Source organism: Acomys minous, assembly GCF_964271855.1.
Source record: "Acomys minous genome assembly, chromosome: 7".
Classification (NCBI taxonomy): Eukaryota; Metazoa; Chordata; class Mammalia; order Rodentia; family Muridae; genus Acomys; species Acomys minous.
In genome coordinates this window covers 61,050,772-61,057,412 of record NC_140488.1, presented here as the reverse complement: position 1 = coordinate 61,057,412, position 6,641 = coordinate 61,050,772, and the positions used below count along the sequence as shown (strand labels likewise).

General features: G+C 39.9%; 1 pseudogene across 1 annotated transcript; it reads left to right on the top strand.

Annotated features, from left to right (window-relative positions):
- The first annotated feature begins 1,583 nt into the window (after positions 1 to 1,583).
- LOC311602107 (small ribosomal subunit protein uS19-like) lies at positions 1,584 to 2,008 on the top strand (annotated as a pseudogene). The gene has a single exon. The product of its transcript is annotated as a small ribosomal subunit protein uS19-like (transcript).
- Positions 2,009 to 6,641: the final 4,633 nt, after the last annotated feature.

Here is a 6,641-nt window from a genome sequence, read left to right as displayed (position 1 = left end):
CTGGCAGACAGGACCCTAGCATAGCTGTCCTCTGAGACGTTCTACCCAGCAGCAGATCAAAACAGATGCTGAGACTCACAGCTAAACATGGGACAACACATAAAGAGTCGTGTGGAAAAATGGAGAGAAAGATAGAAGGACCTGGAGATGACAGGAGGCTCACAAGAAGACCAGTAGAGTTAACTAAACAGGGCCCAGAGAAGCTTGCAGACACTGAAGCACCAACCAGTGACCATGCATAGTCTGTACCTTGGCGCCCTACACAGACAAAGCCAATGGATAGCTTAGGCTTCATTTGGGTCCCCTAGTAATGGGAGCAGGAGCTTTCTCTGACATGGACTCTGTTAAGTGTTTTTTGATTGCTCTCCCACGGCTGCATTTCCAGGTCACAGGGGAAGAAGATGTGCTCAGTCCTTACGGGTCTAGAGGAATGGTGTGGATGGTTGGAGGGGTCTCCCCTTTCCTGAGGAATAAGAGAAGGAGATGGGGGAATATGTAGAGAGGGTGCTATGATTGGAATGTAAAGTGAATAAATGTATAAATTAATTTTAAAATTTCTCAAAAAACAAAATAAAAAGAATGTAGATATCTTTTTTGTTTGTGAACCTAGCCTTTAACAGATGAGCTATCTCTAACAAGGCAAAGATTCCAGTGGAGGGACTGAGATACCAGGCCAACAAAAAAAATTACTAGAATTTATGCTGCCTTCAAGACATGCTGTAGCAATGGAGGCCCCGCAGTTATGAGAGTGGCCAATCCTTGAGGCCAGAACCCCTAGAGGGATCCCATGCACTACACTGTATGGGGAAGCAGGAACCAGGACCTGGATGTCTCAGAGACCTAGGCTAGAAAAAAGAAATCAATAAAATGATTTTAATGATATTTTGCTATATTCATAGATGAGAGCCTAGATATATTGTCATCAAAGAAGTTTCTTCAGGCATCTGATGGGAACTGATTTATAGACTCAAAGCCAAGCATTAGTATAAGATAGAGAGTTCAATTGGAGATATCTATGGGGTTTCTCCTATGAGAGCTGGAAGAATCCTGCAGAAGAGGGGGGATGTAGAATTTTAGGTGCCAGAGAGATTTAGGAGACCAGGAGAACAAGGTCCACAGAATCAACTACACAGACCTTACAGGGGCCCACGGAGCCAATAAGCAGCAGCCATGGAGCCTGCGTGAGTCTGCTCTAGGTAGCCTGCATATATATTATGGTTGTTAGCTTGGTGTTTTTGTGGGGCTCCTAACAGTGGGAGAAGGGGTATGTAACTCTTTTGCCTTCTCTTGGGACACTTTTCTTCTACTACTGGGTTGTTTTTGCCCAGCCCTGATATAAGGGTTTGTGCCTGCTTTTATTGTATCTTCTTCTGCTGTGTTCAGTTGACATTCCTGAAGGGCCTGCTCTTTTCTGAAGGGAAATCAAGCAAGAGTGAATCTAAGGGAAAGGGAAGATGGAGTCTGTGAGGCATAGAGGGAATGAAAACTGTGGTAGGGACAGACATGTTGTATACAATAGTAATGATAAAAACAATATAGATCTTAAAAATAAATTTTGGGGAGCAGCAGCCAAGATGGCTGAAGTACAGCAGAAGTAGCGGACCTTCTGCAAGTTCACCTACTGTGGCATGGACCTGGACCACCTGCTGGACATGTCCTATGAGCAGCTGATGCAGTTATACTGCGCCCACCAGGGTGGCACCTGAATTGTGGCCTGCTGAGGAAGAAGCACTCACTCCTCAAGCACTTGAGAAAGGCCAAGAAAGAAGCTCCACCCATGGAGAAGCTGGAGGTGGGTAAGGCCCACTTGAGGGACATGATCATCTTGCCTGAGATCGTGGGCAGCATGGTGTGCGTGTACAATGGCAAGACCTTCAAAAAGGTGGGGATCAAACCAGAGATGATTGGCCACTATCTGGGCAAGTTCTCCATAACCTACAAGGCCATGAAGCATGGCCAGCCCGGTAATGCTGCCACCCATTCCTCCCACTTCATCCCCCTCAAATAGCGGTGGCCAATAAAGACTTGTGTTCTGCCCCCTCACCCCCCCAAAAAAGGAATAAATTTTAATTTGGTTGTTACCTGTTCAGAAGGATAGCCATTCTTTAATGTATAGTAACAAGAGTAACTTGAGTTCTAAAAGCATGAAAAGGCAAGCAGATGGAGGTACAGTATGATAGAGTCAGGAAAGAATTGTTAGCAATACTCTCCTACAATTAGCCTTCTGTACAAATAAACTTGTATAGTGGTAATTGAACATTGAATTCAATTACTCCAAATATATTTATATAGCATATAAACATATACTATATGTTATTACATGTTCTGAATCAAGGACACATTTTAATGTAGTATGAACATATATGCCAACACATTAAATAAAATATTAAATAGAGGACTTAATTAAATCAGAAAAAGTTTGAAAGAAAAAAGAAAACAATGCATTCAAAGAATAGAAAAAACATAGGCAATAGGCATACAATAAATATCAAATAAATTCCATAAGGAATCACATGATTATCGATCTAAATATCCACATTTAAATACCATTAAAAGGTAGAGGTTTTCAAACAAGAAAATAAATAGCAATCTCTGCTTTTAACATTTACCCACATGTGTTAAAATGTAAAGTATGTTGTAGATTATTAAGGTGAACTTAATCTAAAGGTTTAAATGTCTACAATATCAAACAAAGGCGATTTTAAAACTTGAATGCTGAAATGGCTGTGTTTAGTGCATTTAATGAATTTAGTTTAATTCTAATAAATTTTAAATTAATAAACAATGCTTCACCACAGCGAAGGAGAGACAATTCCATTATTATGATTGAGAACAGCAATATTTTTTTTAAGAAAAAGATTGGAAAAGTAGGCAGATAAAACATGATCATCAATAGAACAATAGAGAGAGAGAGAGAGAGAGAGAGAGAGAGAGAGAGAGAGAGAGAGAGAGAGAGAGAGTTTCCAAATATACTATCCATGTTTCTTCATTTTATGAGTGATCTTGCCTATTCTTTTGGAAGATATCAGTCTAAATGTTATAAAGATTGTTTTTAGTGCTTTCAAAACAATATATTTTATTATCATATTGTATGATTAAATACTATATGTGATATATTTTGCCTCCTTTGCAAATTACTTTTTTGGTTTTGTTTTTATCGAAAATAGATTATTATCTCATACAGTCCATCCTGACCACAGTTTTTACTCCTTCCACCCCTCCCACATCCCCAATACCTCCCCTCTCCCCTAGACCTATTCCCCATGCTTTCTCTTCAGAAAAGTAAGGCCTTCAAGAGACAACTGCCAAACAGGACAGACTAGGCAAAAACCCTCACTCATATCAAGGCTAGACCAATAGGAGGAAATGAGTCCCAAAAGCAGGCTAAAGAGTTGGAGATATACCATCTCCCACTGTTAGGAGTCCCAGAAAAACACAAAGTTAACACCCACAACATATATACAAAGAAGCTGGAGCAGGCCCATGAAGTCCCTGTTCTTGTTGCTTTGGTCTTCCTGAGCCAATGTGAACCCTCTTAATTGATTCAATGTGTCATGTCCTCCTGGTGTCCTCGTTGAAGAGGCAGGGAAAGATTTTAGAAGTTATAGGGGTAAATCATCTTTTATTCATAGTTTTCTGTAAAAAATGGATTATCTACGTGTATATCATCATGGTGTTTGTGGTTTCTTTATTTATTTAATTAATCTTTATTTTTCTCTGATAATTTTATTATTTTTTTAAATTTTTAGTGAATGTATTTTCTTCACTTTAATAATTCTCTCCAAAATGACCCCATGCCCAAATCCACCTCCACTCCACCCAACTTTATATTTTTCTTTTTCTTATCTTAAACCTATGTAATAGAGTGCTGCACAGATACCTGGCCCCAATAATGGGGCTAGTGATGGAGCAGACTTCTGTTCAGAGAGAAAGCGGTTGGTTGCTCCCAAGAGATTCATGTTATTATTAAACCAGGGTCATATTTTTCAGTCAAGTTATTATGATAGCTTGCAGATCTCACAGCTGGGTAAGAATGATGATTCTTTTTTACCTTTACTAGTATGTATAGAAACTTCCAGTGCTTTGAAATTTACCCAGTAAAGATGTAGCTTTTTGTTAGTAACAGGTTGATTTCTTGATTTTTGATTACTCACATATCTAATGCCTTCAACCAAAAGGTTTTACCCTCAAGTTCTGATCTTATTGGCCAACAACTCAAAATGGGGTAACATTTTGCTACGTAATTGGGTTTTTTATTGTATACCATATGGCCCCTTACACTGTATATCAATCATTTCATCACTTCAGGGACTTTTGATAAAAGTCTGAAATTCACCAAGGAAGAAATTTGCAATCATGTTGTCTTTTAACTCAAGAATACAACAGAAGTGTACTTCAAAATTTCCAGACTACTTGCCATCCTCATAATGTTCAGGCTTTCGAGCTCATAGAATTCCACTAGACTATCCACAATTGTGTGTATAGTAGGTAAGATTGTATGTTTTTGGACTCATACCCAGAACAAGCAGTTGAGGTGCCATTTTAACTGAAGAGGCCTCGAGGTACTTCCAGTATCCCTCAGTCCCTACCTCATACAGGGCATGGCTGGCATATGCTGCCCATACCCTTGTAGGCTCAATTTTCTTTTTTTCTTTTATTAAATTTATTTTTTATTAATTCATTCATTCATATTACATCTCAATTGTTATCCCATCCTTTGTATCCTCCCATTCCTCACTCCCTCCCGCTTACCCGCTACTCCCCTCCCTTATGATTGTGACTGGCAGGGACCTCCTCCCCCTGTATATTCTCATAGGGTATCAAATCTCTTCTTGGTAACCTTCTATCCTTCCTCTAAGTGCTATCATGCCTCCCCATCAAGAGTGCATGGTCAAATATGGGGCACCCGAGTCCGTGTGAAAGTCAGTCGCTATGCCCCACTCAACTGTGGAGACTCTCCTCTCCATTGGCTAAATCAACCAATATATGTTATTACAACTTATTAAGCAAGCGTACATCACTTATAACCCAATTAACCAAAACAATAGTAAAAGAGGATTAAAGGACATAATAACAAAGTTTTAAGGATATCAGTTCGAAGAATGATTCTCCTGGTGTAATCAGCAGGATTTCTTCTGCTGGAACCTAGAGTAACCAGAACCCAGAACCTCAGCAGGAGCCAGAGCACCAAAGCCTTCCCTCAAGCTGTTGTCTCTAGGAGCATCTTGAAGTGGAGTTATGCACAGCCAAAACCTATCGGAAGTCTCCAAAAGCCCCCGCCTCCAGTTCTGGACTCATTTATATATTTCCTTCCAGAGTCTGTTCATGGGATCTTTTCAGCTGGCAACAATCAAGTTCCTACACGATGTGATTGGTCTTCTAGTGGATTAACCTCACCTGTTCTCTCACAAGATCATTCCGTTCCCACTCTTTGGATTATAGAAAAAACAGGTTTATTTTTCCTTTATTCCATGAACTCTCCAGCCCAGAGGCAGGGCTTCCTCTTCCCCAAAGGCTCTTCACTATATTATCCAGACATTTTGGCTCTGCTCTCTCTCTCTCTCTCTCTCTCTCTCTCTCTCTCTCTCTCTCTCTCTCTCTCTCTCTCCTCCTCTCTCTCTCCTCCTCCTCCTCCTCCTCCTCATCTTCCTCATCCTCCTCTTCCTTCTCCTCTTTCTCCTCCTTCTTCTCTCTCTCCCTACTTACACTGAAACCCTCCTATTAAGTTGGGGAACCCACCTGAATGCTGCCACGATAAACCTAAATTTATATGCTCTAAAATTTGGCTTTAATTGGCTCATTTTATCAGCAGAGAAGACCAATCATATATTAATGTTTCTCTGGAGAACTACAAAAGAGGACCATTTTCTTTAAGTACTCAATATTCATAGATATTTTGGAAAAGAGACCACATTCTTTGTGTGTGTGCACACACATACATAGACAGAAGCTTCCTCTGTCCTGCAAGCAATTTTTCTTCATTTTTTTGAGATAGGATCTCTGTTACTTTTCCCCTGCATATTCAAGGATAGGTAGCCCATAAGCTTCCCAGGATTCTCCTGTCTCTGTATCTCCCTATAGGGCCACTGGGATTAAAAAGCCTCACCTTGCACAATGAGGTCTACTTTTCACAGATTTGGGCATTGGCAATAAAGTCCTCATAAATGTTTAGTGACCATTTGTAGGTACTGAACAATCCCAAAGCAACAGAGCACAGACACACAGACAAATACTATACTGTCTCTATTCCCTCTACTGTATTCCTTTACTGTACTCTCCTCCTCCCTACTCCCTCTGTGCTACTGCTTTTAAGTAGCTTCTGTTTCCTGTCTGTTCTTATGAAAGTTGGATGAATCTTATCTTTGATTCATTCTGTCAATTCTTTCTCTGGTTCTTCATGTTGTCTGTCCCTCCATTACACATTGTTTGAAGTAAAAGTATGTACTAACTGCATGTCTGTATTCCAGCTGAATCATAGACCTAGATCTTTCAAAGTGATCCCTAGCCACAGTAGCCCTGTTATTGGATTCAAAATCTTCCATAAAAACACATACTGTCACAAAGTAAATTACGTAAATTCCCTGTCAATGTCAGCATGAAATGTTGTCATTAAGCAATTCTTTTTCATGAAATCATATTGT